General features: G+C 46.8%; 1 protein-coding gene and 1 pseudogene across 1 annotated transcript in view; both read right to left on the bottom strand.

Annotated features, from left to right (window-relative positions):
• CRACDL (CRACD like) overlaps window positions 1-18,330 on the bottom strand; it is a 127,021-nt gene that overhangs the window by 61,732 nt on the left and 46,959 nt on the right. The window contains exon 2 of the mRNA XM_055329125.1: window positions 8,622-8,697. The gene's annotated coding sequence lies outside the window, so the exon portion shown is untranslated. The remainder of the gene's footprint in view (window positions 1-8,621; window positions 8,698-18,330) is intronic.
• LOC129512171 (60S ribosomal protein L19-like) lies at window positions 774-18,319 on the bottom strand (annotated as a pseudogene).

The following is an 18,330-nucleotide window of genomic DNA, read 5'->3' as shown; positions in this document are numbered from 1 at the left end:
CAACAGAAATAACTGAGTCTGAGGAACAAAAAAAGAAAAGATTGAAGTAAAGTGAACAGAGCATAAGAGTACCACCAAATAGACAAATATATGCATTGTGCGAGTCCCAGAAAAAGGAGAGGGAGAAAGAAGCAGAGCGATTATCTAAAGATAGAGACTCCAAAGTCCCCAAATTTCATGAAAGAGATGAATATATAAACATCCAAGGAGGTAATGAACTCCAAATAGGATGAACTCAAAAATACCCACACTCACATACATTATAATTAGACTGTTGAAGGCCGAAGACAAAAAGAATCATGAAAGCAGGAAGAGAGAAGTCATCACATGCTAGAGATTCTCCACAAAGCAGATTTCTCTCAGAAACTCTAGAGGGCAGAAGGCAGTGGGCTGATAAAGTCAGAGCGCTAAAAGGAAAAAATGTCAACCAAGAACCTTGTATGTGGCAAAACTGTCCTTCAAAAGGGAAGGATAAGCTATCTCCAAATAAACAAAATCTGAGTTTATTGCCACCAGACCTGCCCTGCAAGAAATACTTGTTCAAGGGTGTCCTGCAGGTTGAATGAAAGGGCACTAGACAGTAATCTGAAGCCATATGAAGAAACACCTTAGTAAATGTACACACATGGATGCATAGGTTTGTAATTCTATTTTTTGTTTTCTAGATGATTTAAGAGACTAATTTCTTTTCTTGGCAGATAAAATTTGTTTCATTGAATGATCGATCTATGTAACTGCCAAGGCCACTATGTAGAGACAGAAGAGGTGGAGCTTTAACTCTTGGCCTCCTTCTCCTTGGACAGAGTCACAACAATTTCCTCCTTCCTGGTCTGGAGCCACTCTTCAAGGCACTTACTTAAGTGCTTTCTTGGACTTAGACCTGCAGGCCTCGGCCTGGTCAGACAGAAGGTTCTTGTGAGCCTTATCTGACTTCAGCTTACGGATGTGTTCCATGAGAATCTGTTTATTTTTCAACATGCTACCTTTACTTTCAGGTATAGGCTGTGATACATGTGGTGGTCAATCTTCCTAGATTCACAGTATCCTCTGAGCAGCCAGTGCAGAATTCTCATCCTCCTCATCCAGGTTACCTTCTTGGTCATCTGGGTGCTGCCAGTACTCTTTCACTTCTCTATGCCCATAAGCCTGCCTTTCCTGTGGGGCCAAAATGTTTCTCTGCCATTCAGCCCAGGAACGGATATTCACACGCTCCCAGATGATCAGCCCATCTTTAATCAGCTTCCAGAATTGCTGGTGGGAGTTGGCATTGGCAATTACATTGGTCTCATTGAGATCTAACCAGACCTTCTTTTTGCCATAATGGAGGACACCAGAGGCAAGCCTCTTCTAAAGCCTGAATATACTTATAGCAGTGGCCACAGTGGTGAAAAGAAAGAACTCGAGGCTAACACATTACTAATTTATTTTTATTTTCATTTTTCTAAGAGAAGTAACCTACTTTTTTTTTTTGTAACCTACTTCTTTATTCTTTAAATTCTTTTTATTTTAAGCAGACTTCCACACTCAACCTGGGGGTCAAGCTTGTGACCCTGAAATCAAGAGTCCCATGCTCTACTGACTGAGTCAGCCAGGTACCCCTGCTTTTTAAAAAAGCAATGAGGGGGAATCCCTGGGTGGCTCAGTGGTTTGGCACCTGCCTTCAGTCCAGGGAGTGACCTTGGAGTCCCAGGATCGAGTCCCACATCAGGCTCCCTGCATGGAGCCTGCTTCTCCCTCTGCCTGTGTCTCCCTTTCTCTCTCAGTCTCTCTCTGTGTCTCTTATGAATAAATAAAATCTTTTTAAAAAGTGAAAAAAAAATAAAAAAAGCAATGAGTAGTCTAAGAGCCAGCAGTGTTGTAGCTTTGGTTTGTAACTCTGCATTTTGTTTTCTACACTATATAAGAGACTGATGTATTTTTAAAGATTATTAGTTTATTTTTTGGACACACAATGTATAAAGATGTTATTCTGTGACATCAACAACTGAAATGAATGGAGACAGACATGTAAGAGGACTGGGGTGTTACTGAAATTAAGATGGTATAAATTCAAATTAAAGTGTTAGGATGTTAAGTGTTATTCCCATGGGAACCACAAGGAATATAGCTATGGAGTAAGTACAAACGGAAAGGAGAAAGGAACTGAAACATTTCACTACCAAAAAATCAACTAAACACAAAAGAAATGCATGAAATTAGAGATAAAAGAAATCTATAAGGTTTAGAAAAAATAGCAAAATGACAGAAGAAAGTTTTTCCTTATCAGTCTTAAAAGGAAGCCAATTCTGAAATAAGCTACAACATGATGAACCTTGAGGACATTATGCTAAGTGAAATAAACCAATCATGAAAAGACAAATGCTGTATGATTCTACTACTTAGAAGAATGAAAATCATAGAGACATAAAGTAGAATGGTGGTTTGCAGGGGCTAGGGGAAGCCATAATAGGGAGTGACTGCTTAATGGGAATAGACTTTCTGTTTTGCAAGATAAAAAGCATTCTGGAGATGGAAAGTGGGGATGGTTGCATGACAATAAAAATGTACTTAATCCCACTGAACTGTACACTTAAAAATGGTTACGATGATTTTCTGTGGTGTGGATTTTATAACAAGAAAAAATGAAAAAAGTGCACACAAAAACTTGCACACCAATGTTCATAGCAGCATTACTTATAATAAACAAAAAGTAGAAATAACCTATATGTTCATGAATTGATGACCAAATAAAAAATGTGGTATAGGGGCACCTGGGTGGCTCAGTGGTTGAGCGTCTGCCTTGGGCATGATCCCAGGGTCTTGGGATCGAGTTCCACTCTGCTATATCTGTGCTTCTCTCTGTGTGTCTCTCATGAATAAATACATAAAACATCTTTTAAAAAATGTGGTACATACATATAATGGACTATTATTCAGCCATATAAAGGAATGAAGTACTATCCATGCTGCAACATGGATCAACCTTGAACGCACTATGCTAGGTGAAAGAAGCCAACACAAAAGACTACAACCTCTATGAAATATCCAGAATAGGCAAATCCCTAGAGATGGAAAGTAGATTAGCATTTGCCTAGGGCTGGGGAATGGGGTGCTGAGGGAAGAGAAGTGGAGTGGGAAGTGACTGCTAATGGGCACAAGGTTTCTTTTGGGTGAGATGAGTATGTTCTAAAATTAGATTATGCTCACAGCTGCACAACTCTATAAATACTCTAAAACCTGTAGACAGTGCATTTTAAACAGGTGAAGTTTATGGTACATGGATTATATGTCAGTACAGCTTCTGGGGGAAAAAAGTGTTACCAGAAAAAAAAAAAGGGTAAAATAAAGAGCTTTTCGGAAAAGGTGACATGAAATGTTTGTCTCCAGCAATCCCAAACTAAAACAAATATTAAAGGAAGGATATGATCTCAGATGGAAGCTTTGGAGATGTGGGTAGGAATGGAGAACAATATACATGTAGGTAAATCTGAGCGTGGACAAGAAGGGTAGGCGGCCTGGATTTCAGCCAGAGGCCCTGTGCACAAATGGCATAAATGTGTGCCCTGGCTCTACTTTCCCTTCCCACAATGTTCCATTTCCTTCCACCTGGGGCCTTTGCAGATGCTGTTCCCTCTGCTTGAACATGCTCTTCCCTGTCCTCATGCCCTCCTTTTCTTATTAACTCCTACTTATCCTCAATTCTGCTTCCTCAAGAAGACTGATATGCCCCTTCAGGATGACCCAGGACCTCCCACAACATACCTGTTCATGGCACTTGCCAATTTTAATCATATCTGTGTTTGCATGATTCTCTGATCCAGTTCTGCTTTGTAGATTTAAACCTGCTTACAATCCCTATACATTTAATCAATTTTTCCTCGTCGTGGGGAAAAAGACAAAAATAAATTGTGACTTAACTATTGTTCTCTAGTGAGTCACACCAGAATCTGCCTGTACCTTTTTTAGAAAAATAAATTTCACATTACTGAGGCAAATGGAATGTGTAATGCTCGCAAAGTTCCTGTGAGAAATCTCTCTTCAAAAATTGTGGCAACTTAGTGATTCACGATAGATATTATTATCCTCCAGAGCAGAGGACTTGACCACTGTACCCACCCCAAAGTGACAGGGGTGTCAAGGCTGGAATCATCACAGCCATTTCTCTGACACCTAGATGTGTGTGCGCAAAACCTTCTTTGTCTACCTGTCAGAAAGGACAAAAAGGAGAAAGAGATCCACTTGACATTTGGGAGAAAAGAAAGCCAAGAGGCCTTATAAGCAAAGGGCTGAAACCAGAGAACTCAGATACTGAGTCACAGTGCTTTGACTAGAACAAAAGGGAAGAATGAAGGAACATACTGGGTGGTCAGTTTTGAAGCTTCCAGTATCCTGTAATTGTTTATCTTATGAAAAAATAAAATTAAGCTTGGCCTAGAGAAGCAAGTCATCCTGTATTGAAACATGAAGACTAACTCCATGAGGATAGAGAACGTGCACCAGCATGGTACTGCCATACAATGTGCTCAGTAAACGCTGATGAGTGGATGAATGGATGCATGAACCAAAGGCACTTAAAACACTTGCTAGCCAAAAGAATCACCTCCTGATAAAAATGAAACAGCATCCACTACTCAGTCAATTCCCAAGGCCACTTAGCTAAACTATGTCACGTTTCTTCAGCCTGAGTTCTGCTTGCCCACTGTCTTCCTTTAGACATGACTTAGGGACACCCATGCAGAGCTAAAGTTCAATGGCCCTCAGGAGTGAAGGAATACCAATGCAGAGGACCTTCCTGCTCCAGATGCCTTGCTCCCATCGTCAGGCTTCCCTTTGGCTATGGCCTGCTCAAGAACAGCGAGGGATTCCACAAAGAATGGGGCCGTGGGCCACAATTCACTGGGCTGTTTCTTTGCAAAGATATGATGAGTTTCGTTCACACAAACTCAATCATCCACGAGATAAACAGCACAGTTTGTAAGCGAGTCAACAAGTATCTTATGGAAGATCACCAACACCATTTCCGAAATTTACGTAACAGTTGATTTCCTGGTATTCAGAATCCTTGTAAATGGGTGACTTGATCTGCTACTTAGCTGGAAATGCATACAGCACGGTGTATATACGTAGACACCCACATGTGAACCTGTGCTCACACATGAAGCCTAAGCCTACATGAATACTCCTCAATAAAACTTATGTCTCAGACTGTGATGCACGACAGCTCCTGCAGGAGGAACCCATTTTTACACAACCAGAAGTGGAGGTTTTCATGAGATTTGAGGAACATTAGTTTAGACATTCTCAGGTTATTCAACTAAAAAAAAAATTCTATTAGAGACTTTAACAAAACTATTACTTCAAAAATAGGTAGGCATAAGAGCTTTAAACTTTGCAACCTGAATTTAGATATTGTATTTGCATAATTCTTGGGAAAATAGGATATAAATTCACTCTAATGCTGGGGATATCTTGCCAAGAGGGTATGTAACCTAGAAACTTTTCCATCTTGGAGAGAGAGCTGTGCCTTGTGCTGACTGCTGCACATACACCTGACAAATGGGCCACTGGAACCCAGGGCACAGAGAAGCTTTACCAGGGCTGGGCCATATTTAATGTCATCAGTTTACTGAGATGATAAACTCTCCATTTTTAAAAGATTTTATTTGAGAAAGGCAGAGAAAGAGAGAGAGCACATGAGTGCACAGGAGCAGGGGTAGGGGCAGAGGGAGAGGGAGAAGCAGGCTCCTCACTGAGCAGGGAGCCCAACACAGGCTGGCCCCAGGACTCTGAGATCATGATCTGAGCCAAAGGCAGACAGTTAACTGACTGAGACACTCAGGCAGCCCCGTAAACTCCCTTTTCAAATGCATGTATATCAAAAAGTAAGAACACGAAGAAAGCTCTCACAGCTTAATTTATCTAGGATGTTACATATGTGATTGGCATTTCTGCAGCACGGCAGATGCAGAGCTGAGATTTTTTTCCTTTTAGTAGGAAGTCATGCTCCAAGGGCTATTAATAAGGAGACATAACACCACCCCTCATTCCGGCCCACTCAAAATAGGCAGACTCAGGCACTGAGGTTGAATAATAATCAGTAAAAAGATTTTGATGAAATAAGAACAATGATGAGGACTTCCACGGACAGGGCTTTACACAGTACAAAGGAACCCTAAAATGCTGGGCTACTGTCCCATTGTAACAAAAGCAGAGAGGGAGGCTCAGCCAGGCGGACCATCTGCCCCCAAGCCCCCAAGCATCCCCCACATTGCCAAGATGTGTGCAGCTGAAGGGGCACCATCTACATGCCAACACCGTCCAACCAGCCCAAGTGATATGCAGAGGTGACCATCCAATCACCTGGATGGACAGGGGCTGCCTTACTGGGAATCTTTCCATCTGGTGAATGAGATGTGAGAGTCTTTTATCCTGATCAAATGAATTTAAGTCATGCCACTGCTCTGCTTCCCTGTGTACCCCTGTGACAGGTCAAACGCACTGAGAACTGCACACCTTCAGAGGATGAGGGCAGTGGGGCAGCGGGGCATCTGCCACAGCTCAGTCTGTAAGCCCCTGGTGCTGGGTCTTTGAGCACAGCAATAATTCTAATGGTCTTTCACTCTGAGCTCTGCTTTCTTCCCATCACCCAAAGTGTACACACTGTGCCATGTGGACCCAAGCTTCAGGCATGGCACATTAAGAGTAAAATGCTCTGTGTTGGGACACCTGGGTGGCTCAGTGATTGAGCATCTGCCTTTGGCTCAGGGCGTGATCCCGGAGTCCTGGGATCGAGTCCTGAATTGGGCTCCCCACAGGGAGCCTGCTTCTCCCCTGCCAATGTCTCTGCCTCTCTCTGTGTGTCTCTCATGAATAAATAAAATCTCTAAAAAGAAAAAAATGCTCTGTGTTGCCAATCCTCTTCCCCTCTGCCTTTCTCTTCCTTTCATTCTCCCAACCCCACTTCCGTTCCCTGTTCCCCTCGCAATATATGCATGTGTCACAAAGAAATTCATTATTTTGTCCCAGAATCCACACAATCCAAGGAGATAAATTAATGTCTGTAATGAAGGAGGTCGGAAACATACTAGAAAACCTGGCAATAGATGCTGAAGGTCTATTCTTTTGCCCCAGGGGACGGCAGCTGTGGTGCACACACGCGCGTGCACACGCACACACACACACACACACACACCTGCGTCTCTCTGTGCTCAGAAGCCCACCTTGGCCCAGGCCTGAGGCGCTGCTAAAAGGAAGCCACCCTGTGGATGCTGAGTAAGCCTCCCACACTTCCATCCTGCTGGGGACCAGCAGCAGGCAGAAGAGAGGGCCTTCCCCGTCCATCCCCCACATCCTGCAGTGGCTTAGGGACCTTGTGATGCCACTGGGTGCTGATCCAGAGCCTTCTTCCCTATCTCCCCAAGCAGTCTCACTGGGCCTGGACACCAGGGAGTGGGGCCTCTGCCAACCACAGCCACTCCTGAGGCCCTCACAAGCCCCCAGTGCAGGTGTGAAGACCCAGCAGTAAAAGCAAAGAAACACATGTGCTGCTGCTTTCTCTCCGAGTCTGGAAGGCCAGGGGTGACACTGCAGGAAGTTGGTCCGGAGCTGGCACCTGCCTCCCTCTAAGTGGAGTCACTGCCAGCTTGCTGAGGATGAAAAATAACAAACCTGGGCTTTGTTTCCCTGGGGTTGCCACAGGCGGGCAAAGGACAATGACAGGATAAGGTTGCCTTTTCCATCTGGGTAGGGGCTGATCCCAGGAAGAAATGAGATCCAATGCTGAAAAAATTCCAAGCAGATTCTGAGCCTAACACAGCCAAATCCGATGCCTCCCTCTTATTCCAGCACCAGGAACACATGACACGGCCTGTCCCCCTTGAAGCGTGTCTGCAGAGCGAGGGGCCACCGTTGGGGACATATTCGTCTCTGCCACCCAACATGTGCTCCTTAGCTCTACGTTTCTCTGTTCTTTGTTCTTAAAAACCCATCATGTTATCCCAGGTTCACAACAGGTTTTGTGAACTGTTTTCCAAATGCTTGTGTTACCGGGCACCGGCTCACCCCACTCCCTGTGTGGCAGTGACAGGACTCCCAGTGCTCCTGCTCGAGACCACACCTGGCAGGTGCACAGACCACACCACGGGGGAAATCACCTGCTTGGGGAGGCTGTCTGGCCTTTCCCCAGCACAAAGCTGGCCTCCCCAGGTGATGTCCTCTCTGACATCTGCAGCGGAGCCACTTATGAGTGACAGACACTGGCGGCAACCCAGCTTCGCAACGTTGCCTGCCTTGAGTTTGTCCAATGTCTAAAGACTGCTAACCAGGACGGTCAGCAGTTTCCAGGCAACGTCTGGAGGGCTGACAGAAGGCTCTAGAGAACAAGTGTGATTCTGGATTATTGCTGAAACCAAGCAGCAAGGGGGCAGCAACGGTGGCAGGGGTGAGACAGTGACTTCTGAAGATGTTTCTAAGAAAATCCTAGCTTGCTTTTCTGTTTTCCAAAATGCATCTATATAAAATTCTAGTCAGATGGTTCACAATTTAAACAATAAAGCATGACCCGTGTATGTGACGGTGACAAAAGAAAGCAGTGACTTGGAAAATGATCACCAAGAGCTCTGAAGGATTTTACACATACTCGCCTTTGTGTGCTTTCGAGGCTGAAGGCCTGCTGTCTCGATGCCAACAGGAGTCCACTGCTCAGGGTTCAGCTTTCTCCTGGAAAAGGTACAATAGGCTGGCAGGGTCGCCTGTATCCTGTAGGTGGTTCAGGGGCCCATGCAGTAGGTTAAACTACTGAAGGGTCAGGGTTAGGGTTAGTCGGGGCTGGGGTCTTGGAGATCCCAGCTAGCAGCACTTCCCCAGAGGCCCCAGCTGGTCAAACCCAGCCAGACCCACAGCAGCAACCCATTCCTGCTCGAGGCCAGCCTCCATCAGCCTCACGGAACTCTGAGCCCATGAACCTGCCCGATTGTGGGATCACGGTGCTGGATGGCTCGGGGACCAAGAAATACCCCGAAGAGCAGGAGAGGAAGATGCGCTCCAGCCTGCGTGCACAGGCACACACACCTCTGCACCCCCTTCCAGTGTGCGCTCCATGGCACTGTTTGTACATCTTTAACCTCTGCTCAATTTCAAGAAAAATGTTCAGGAATTTTGTTTCTTTGGCTCTTTCTTTGCCCTTCTTTGCAGTGCCCAAACGACAAGGCCAATAACACCCCTGGTGCATTCCTATTATAATGGAGTCTATAAACCCCAACAGAAAATCTTTTATGCAAGGAAATCAAAGGGTTTTGCATCAGACCTCTGGGCTCATTTTACTCAGAGGGAAGAGAATAAAGCAGGTCCCAGGTCCCAGATGGTTTATACTCTCATTTAATGCTCACAAATCTCTCTGAATTAAACAGTATATCTCATCTCCTTTTTACAGGTGAGAAAACAGGATCAGAGAAGTTAAGCAACCGATCCAAGACCACTGAGCCAGGAAGTGGAAAATGTGACACTCAAATCAAAGTCTGTACCTCACCCAAGTGTGAGCTCTCTCCCATGAGAGCAACTGCCTCCTAAGAAGTGCAGGCCAGGAGTCGGAGTGATGGTCAAGCTATATCCTCCTGGGGCTTACACTCTGGCAGCATGGATCAATAGCCCTCAAAATCTTTTCTGATCTGGTAATAGCACTTCTAAGAATTTGTCTTGAGATCATATGGCAGCACCTTGGGAACGTTGCAAAGGCTCGTCAGCAGGAAACTGGTTACAGTGCTGCAACACTGCCATATGAGGGAACGCTAGCTAGTCACAAACAAGATTGTGTTACATGAAAATATCGATGGACACAGGAGAATGCCCACAGTTCACTGTGCTGGGGAGAAGTGGCCTAGAGCAGCGCTTCCACATGTCATCTGAAGGCTTCCACCACAGATTTTGCTTCAATCTGGGGCAGGGCCTGAGAGTCTTGTATTTCTAACAAGTCCCTGGGTGATGTCAATGATGCTGTCCATGGGCCCTCCATTGATAAGCACTGTGCTATAAAAGTGTGTGCAGTAAAACCCATTATTTGTTTAAAGTCTCTGGATGCATAAGAGGAATATGGAAGGACCACAAAAAGATGTGACCTGCAGTTATGTCTGGGCCACAGAATTATATGTATTTAAAACTTTTCTTTTGCGCTTTTCAAGTTTTTTGCAATTTTTCGGATTGAAACTATATGTTGGTTCATAATCAGGAGAAGTTCCGATAGTTGCTTTTGAAGACAAGGCAGGGGCTGTAAGGAGCCCAGGACTTGGGGCCTGGGATCTGGAGTTGTGAGCTTCCCACCCTGAATCTCGGTCTCCTGACTTGGCAGCCTGAGGAGGGGGCGCTGGAGCTGGGCCACTGGGAGTGGAAGTTCCTGCCCAAGGCCAGGCACTCACCGGGATCTCAGCTGCTTAGAACCAAGAGCTTATTGTGAGAGGTCATTTCTGTCATTCCCAAGGCACTTTCACACTTATTCCCCATGTCCCCACCTCATTTCTGTGTCAGAGCTGGAGGAGAAGCTACCATTGTGGAACCTCAGATCACCAAACAGCAATGAAGGCGAGCATCTCGGCCCAGGCTGCAAGGCACATCCACGCCGGCTGGCCCACGGTGAGCCTCTGTCACAGGACACAGCTTCCCTTCTGGTTCCACTACCTCTCACGCCCTCTGGCAGGTCCCTCACACAGGGACCACCACACGGTGCTCCGACATCCCCGCACCCCCAAACTGGCCAGGGGCAGGGATGCAGAAGCGAGGCCTCTGAGGGCCTCCCAGGAATCCAGCTGGGCAAGACCCCACACGACATGCCATGTAGCCTCTCTGTGCCTCTAGAGTAGCCCTCACACACTCTTGGGACTTTAAAAACATCACAACGTGCTTTTCCTCACATACCACTTGGAACATTCAGGCTGTTTAAACACCAATAGGAAAGAAAGATGGGTTCACTATCAATAAATTCTTTTCAGCCACAAAAGCAGTCAAACCAAACAATTAATGGCCCCACAGCTCAATTGAGCATTTAAATGACTTAGAGTAGCTATTTACAAGCGTCAGAAGTGAGTTAGGCAACTCCAAAATCTTCCCGTGCTTTGTGCTGTTCAGAGTTGACCTTCACAAAGAGGGAAGTGTCACGTTTGGGTCTGTTACTTGCTTACTATCCCAAAGTGGTGTTATAAAGAACCCAATGGCCATCATGAGTTATACCGATTTTAACTGAAACCAAAAACAAACAAGCAAAAAAACCCAAAACCCAACAACTACCCAGAAAGAGTAGCTGTAGATCATGTTGCCACACTGACAGTTTTTTCATGGTTCTGGCTGAACACACCTCTGTGGAAACCGCAAAATGACACCTGAGGGCAGGACCCGAGCTAAGAATCAGGAGGCTTTCTGCATAGGCTGCTGGGCACAAGTCCCTCCACCCTGAGCCACATGGGGCTGGTCACCCTCAGCACATCCTGGCCCATCCTCCCAACTCCCAGGGATGCCAAGGTCTCTCTGCTCTGCTGAGGATGCTCCCTGCTATCTCTGACAGAGGGAAGAGGGCAAGGCCCCAGCCGACAGGGACAGCACAGGAAGGAAGAGAACAAGCCCAGGAGAGTGAGCTATTATCCCATTCATGCGACCAGCTGGCTGGCACTGGGCAGACTTTGCTTCAGGACCACGTGGCCTGAGAAGTAACACACAGACATAGATGGTTCTATGTGGGGCATCAAGAATTGCTGGAAATAACACACTGCGAAGGACTAACGGAATGGGTTTTGGCTGTGCTGACAGAAGTAAAGAGATGCAAGTATCTGCATGTATTTTAAAAAAGAAAGAAAAGAAAAGAAGAAAAGAAAAGAAAAGAAAAGAAAAGAAAAGAAAAGAAAAGAAAAGAAAAGAAAAAGCAGGAACCAGGCAGCCAAGGAAATTACACATTTGTCCCTGATGGCCTGCACTTTGGAGATCTGATTACGTAGTGGCTGCAGCTGCCAAGGATTTGTCCTCTTGGGCATGCATGACACCTTTTGTCACCACACAATGTGGCCTGCTGGTCTGTTCACTTCCCTCTAGGTTGATTCTCAGATTTCCCATCAGCCAGCTTGATCCTGGGGGAAGCCACAAGCCCAAAAACTAGCTTCCTGTTTTTGAAAGCAAAAGCCCAGAATGCTCCAGTGATCTCTTTGAATTGGAGAACATTCAGGTTTGGAGTTAGATGTGAAGATTTGAGGAAACTGTAAAATTACGGAAAACAAATTCTATGTCTGGGCTTGTTTGCCTTTGGTTGTTTTTTGTTTTTGTTTTGTTTTTTTAATCATGTAAAGATATAGGTAATACTATTTTAATGCCTTTACAGGTCTAAAATCGCCTTGCCAGTTTAGGTATTAAAATAGTAGCTCGTTTTTAAGTTAACTTAGAAAACAGTTTATTTAGACAAGCAGTACAAATGCACCACAGAACATAAATCTGTTAAATTACTTTTCACAGTTTTCTCATCCTGTTACAAGCTGCCGATGTTCCCTACTGAGCACGGCTTTGGCCCTGAGACGGTGAGCAGAGTAAGGGCCAGGCTATGTGGGATGCAGCTTTGTGTTCACAGCACCGTGGGCTCTGTTAGAGCCCAATAAACAGTCATTGACTTACATGAATGTATTGGAAGTCTAATTTTTAAGGTTGTCAACTAACCACAGTTCCTGCTTTCTGTACGACTTCATTTTTATCATCACAAGGGAAGATAAGGTGCAGTGGCAACTCTGGGTACACTCATAGCCACTCTTCGATCACTTGCCCTTGACAGACATCAATAATCAACCACAGCATCTTCCTCAGATTGTTCCCCACACAGGCCTCCAGGAAGTCACGGCCAGCTGCCTGTGGGCAACTACACTGTTGGCAGGAGTGGCAACAATCTATAGAATGGTTCTAGCTTGGCTCAACCACTAACTAGCTACTAAACCAGCTCAATGACTTGGAATGAATCATTGCCCACTCTTGGCCTCAGTTTCAATTATGATATGAGTGGTTTGGACTCATATTGGATATCGAACAGACCATTAAATTACTTTTGAAAAATAAAGGTCTGTAAAATTGGCACAAGTTTCTTTTTCTGTGAAGATGTGCCAGTCAGCCAACACATAAAATATGTTTGAGCTGAGGACAACGTATATTGAAAATATATTTTCAACATCAAGTTCTTGATGTATGGTGGTAATACCACTCTCCTGTCTGGCCCTATCTACCTTACCTCCCGCCCGCTCCCCCACAAACTCACTTGCAGCCACACTGGAGACTCTGCACACCTGCAGGGAACCCCTGCTCTTCATCTCCACCCCAACTCATCAGCAACTTCTACCACCACCCGGGGCCCTGGGAAATCTTTGTGCTTGCTGGGCACTGTGCATATTTCCTTGGAGCTCCTGGACGGTCACATCATTTCTTACACCGCTCTGCTCCTGGGCCTTGTGCTTCTCGAGGTCAGAGATGAGTTCTTTTCATCTCTATAGTCTTCAGGCCTACACATAGTAGGGGCCTGAGGTAGGTGTTCTGAAGGAGTGGGCCTCCCCACTGATGCATATAAAGTCCAAGGGCAGCATTCATCAGGTAATAAACTTGTAATCACCTTTAATAAAGTCTTTCACTTTGTTAACTTTCTTTGGAATATCTAAGAAAAAAATATTCTCAAATAGTTTATTTTATTTGAGCCATTTGGTAAGGTTCTCTGAAAAAGTGCTCCTGTGTGATTCACATGTGGGGGCTGGCGGGGTGTGACATAAATATCTTCCTATGCGGTAATCGGGAGACATCACGCTTGGAGAGCAAGGACATGGAGCAATATAAACGTACATTTGCCTGGCTATGTGAAGATACCTGATATTCCAAATTGTTGCAGCTTCTCTCTCTTTTGAAGACCTTGAAATAAGCAGCGAAGTCCCCATTTTCTGAACTATTTCCATGGAGCTGGGTGTAGTACACAACATTTAGCAATTAATGACTATAGCAGTCTCATGGGTCATAGCCAGCTTCCTCAGTCAGAGGAAGGAATTGTCCATTGGTATTATGGACAATACCAATAAATCTGGTTCTTTCTGTATATCCCAAGGTGCCAAGTGTGCAGCAGGTGCTTAGTCAATGCATACTGAACACACTGCAACATATAAACCATGTAAGCATCCTCTTGGCCAGGGTCATCGGCAGACATGGCACCAAGCACAGTTCTAGAGTCATTATGGTAGAACTGCATGCATTCTTTACTTGGCTGATGCACACGAAAGTGACCACAGAAAGGCAGGTGTGTTGATCTGGTAAGACCTCGTGAATAAGTGAGAACACTGGGGATTTCTCAGATTCTACCTTCTAGTGAGCCAAGGCCTGATGGTGATGGCAGCTCACCATGTGCCAAGAATTGCTGTAAATATTTCATATACATTTACTCTTTAAATGTTGGCTGAATTGAGTACTAGGAGTGTTTTGTCCATTCCAGGCAACTGTGAGTTGTTAATCAAAGAAAGCGTCACCTGGTGGCAGTTGGCAAAAGCAGGAAATGCCAGCACAAGTACGGGGTGGAGGTGGGCTCCTGAGGTCTCTGCATCTGTGAGCCCACAGACCATGGGACTGCTGTTTCCGAGCACATTTGCTGGGTGCCTGCTCCTAAGGCAGTAACAGGACTTCCAAGTCTCTGGCAGCAGATCAGGTGGTTGCACAGCTAGGAAACTCACTTCTGTCCCCACCTAGTTTCTCTCCAAGGGCAAGGGCATTGCAGCAAGAAGCGACCCAGACTGCCTGATAGTCACTCTGGGCTCTGGAGAGCCCCCTCTCCGGAACTGTCTCTGGGAGCTACGTCAGGTAACAGCCTGGCCAAATCGACACATCCACTGCCGTGCAAGGGAGAGATCCGCCTGTCCCTACTGACTGCCTCTGGGGACCAGCAGCCTCAGCATCACCTAGGAGCTGGTTAGTGGGACAGACTATCAGGCTCCACCCAGACCTATGCACTCACAACCCCCAATGGAACAAGACCCCCAGGTGATTCCTCTGCGTGTCAAAGTTTGAGAATCACTGCATTAGAGTGGTTGTTCCCAACTCTGGTTGCACATCACAATCACTTGGGGACATTTAAAACTCCAGCCCATTTCTGGCAGTGTGACCCAGGTGTCAGTATTTTCTTAGTGATTTCAAATGTAGCCAGGGTGAAGAACCACTATCCCAGAGGTGAATCAAGACTTCTGAGAGCAGGGACGCCTGGGTGGCTCAGTGCTTGAGCATCTGCCTTCAGCTTAGGTTGTAATCCCAGGGTCTTGGGATCAAGTCCTGCATCGATCTCCCTGCAGGGAGCCTGCTTCTCCCTCTGCCTATGTCTCTGCCTCTTTCTCATAAATAAATAAATAAAATCTAAAAAAAAAAAAAAGACCTCTGAATGCAGCCCTCACGTCATTAGGTGAGCCTGCAGGTGAGACACACAACCCCTGTGTAAGGACACAGTACTCTCCCACAAGGACAAGGAATTGCTCCAAGTCTAGTGCTTGCACCATCCAGGCAATTGAAGCATTCACGGCCTCCAGCGTAGCCTGGTCCACGGCCTTGTGGTGGAGTTGGGCACACAGCATCACTAGTTGGGGGAAGAGGGCTCTTCACATTGGTCCAGCCCTCTTCTGAGGTGTCTCTTACAATACAGGATTAGGGCAGCCCAGAAGATTGACCCCTGCACCCCCCCCACACACACACACACACTCATGGCTGGGCTGCACTCAGAAGGGCTGGAAAACCAGACTTCTGGAGTAAGAGGCAGCCTGCTTTCCAGCCCCCAAGGGATAGCCAGGGAACACTTGGGGCGATGCATCTAAAGCACAAACTGGGGGTGGAGGGGGGAGCACATGGCTCTGCATCCAAGGCCACAGCCTCCACTAGCTAAAGGGTTTTAAGTTCCAACAAAGGAAAATAGGACTGTGGCCTCTTAGGAACAGAAACCCATGCAGCAGGGGAAGGTGAAGACCATTCAGGCTGCATGCTATTTTCAAGTGGTTGGCAGGGGCAGCAATTCCACTCCTGGGCATGACTGAACACAGAGGTGCAGCAGGGGTGCAAACTGTGTGCACTCATGGACTTAGTAAGAACCTACCGAAGTCTGAATCTTAATACACGGTGTGGCCCGAGGCAGGAGCTACAGCTATGGCCCAGGTCAACGTAGTTCCAGACCCTGGCAAGAGTGGCTGCTGCAGGGACAGGCACGAGACTTATTTCAGGCCAAAGAGAGACTCAGAGCTTTTATGGAACTGCTGAAAATATTTGTCTTCTGGGACCAGGAGGATGTCAGTCTAGAGAGGAAAGAAGCACCAAGACATGAAGAGAGAAAAGCAAATGCACCCAGGTGCTCCGTGTAGAGTTCTGGATCCAGCTGTTCCTAAAGTAAGATTTCCATGCTGTTCCAGCTACATGAGCCACAAAGTCTGCTGTTTTTTTTAAATGACAGACAAGCCTTTGCAAGCCTTATTTACAAAAGAAAGAGTCCCAACTAATTCTCTGAGCAAACAGGGGCTGGATAAGTGATGTCAAACTATTTGAACCTCTGAAGTCACAGACAGTCTTCATTTGGCTCCACTTTTAGATCTGTAGGACAAGGGGGTTTGGTAGGCTTTCAAGACAGCTGTACCAGGACAGGTTGGGACAAATGATAAAGCAGGTATCAGCACACCGTGTTTCTTGTAGATCTGCATGGGGCAAAGGCATGACCCCTCTGTGTCAGGGTCATCAAAGAACAGCTCAGTCGCCGGCAGAATAAGCCAACTCTAAGTTCTGTGCCATTCCCTGCATGTGCCCATTGCATCCTGATGGCTTCACCTCTTCCATCTGGTGAAAAACCATCTGGCGAAGGATGAAGGACAAGGGCCTTAACAGTGACACAAACTTAGGTGGACCCAGGTAGTGGCAGCAAGATTCTTGGGTGGAAAAAGTCACAAAGGGGGTTTAGGAAAGCAAGGCTTATTGTGTCATGTGGCATCCTGAGCCCCAGTAGAAGCAGGGCAGCCGAATAACTCCTGAGTTATTTGGCAGGGGTGGCCTGGGGTAGAGCAGGCCACCAAACTCAAAGAGACGACAACAAGGAAAGCCTTGGTGCCAACCCACAGTGACTGGCACAGAAGATGGAGAATAGAGGTCTTGAAGGGCCAAGCAGATATACCAGGGCGCCAGCACCAGCAGTATTTCTCCCATCCAGATACCAAGCACCACAGGCCACCTCTCAGAACACAGAACACAGATGCTATTTCCGGTTGCTGAGGGCTGGAAGGAACACCACATTGGCTGAGATTGAGATTGGTGGCCAAGCACCCTGGGAGCTCAAGGCAGAAAAGAAACTGAGTTGTAGGAAAAACAAGTTGTTTCTCAGGTGCAGACACTGGTGGCCTTGAGACCTGCACTTGGGAGCCCGGCCTGGGGCAGAAGCAGTCGCACAGTGCTCCCACTGGCCCACAATATGTTGGGGAGACTGCATTTGTACGGTGCCAACACAAAGTGCAACTTGCATGAAGAACCAGAGGTGATACAATTCGACATCGAAATAGAGAGAGGAGCACTCGTTGTGGTGAGCACCGCGTGACGTATGGAAGTGGTGAAAGGCTATCCTGTGCACCTGAAACTAATACTACACTGTATGCCAACTGGAATTAAAATAAGAACTTTTTTTTAAAAATCCACAAAAAAAATAGAGGGAAAAAGCTGGGCCTGAGTAGAACAGAAAGAGCACCAAGGCGCTGTCTGCACTGGAGTCCTGGCTGTCACTTTCCAGCCTGGCCTCAGTTTCTCACTTCTCACAAGAACTGTCACACAGGCTGTTGTGGAGGACAGAACGAGGTGATGTAATGCACAGAGGAAGTATGGGAGCTAATGGGAGGGATCACTGCTCACTGTTATTTTTGGCATCTCTCAGAATGCAGCACATGGGCGCCCACCCACACCACCTCCACACACAAGGCCTGCTCTGGCTGTCCCGTCCCCAAGTCCCTGGGATGTGGAAATAGTGCCGCCCACGGGAGATGATCTGTGGCTGGGGAGCAGCCCGCGCGGGGAGGGAGGGGTGGTGACCCCACGGGTGCAGGATCCACCTGGAGACACAGGCCAGCAGAGGGCGTGAGGGGACCCGCGGGGCAGGAGCTGGTGCTCGGCAGCACACACCTGCCTGCCGCCGCCCGCCTGCCAGGGACTGAGCAGCACTGAAGGGGGCGAGCGTGCAGCGGCAGCAAATTCCCTGCACCAGCCAGAGGACAGAGGCCGCAGAGCTCACAGAGCTAGGCGCGGGGCTCAGCGCAGACGGACAGGGCACGACAATGGCTAGCCGGAGCCAGGGACCCATCACAACCTCAT

Source organism: Nyctereutes procyonoides, unplaced genomic scaffold (assembly GCF_905146905.1).
Source record: "Nyctereutes procyonoides isolate TBG_1078 unplaced genomic scaffold, NYPRO_anot_genome, whole genome shotgun sequence".
In the NCBI taxonomy this organism is placed as follows: Eukaryota; Metazoa; Chordata; class Mammalia; order Carnivora; family Canidae; genus Nyctereutes; species Nyctereutes procyonoides.
Note: the sequence above shows the minus strand (reverse complement) of the source record. Positions and strands in the feature narration are given on the sequence as shown.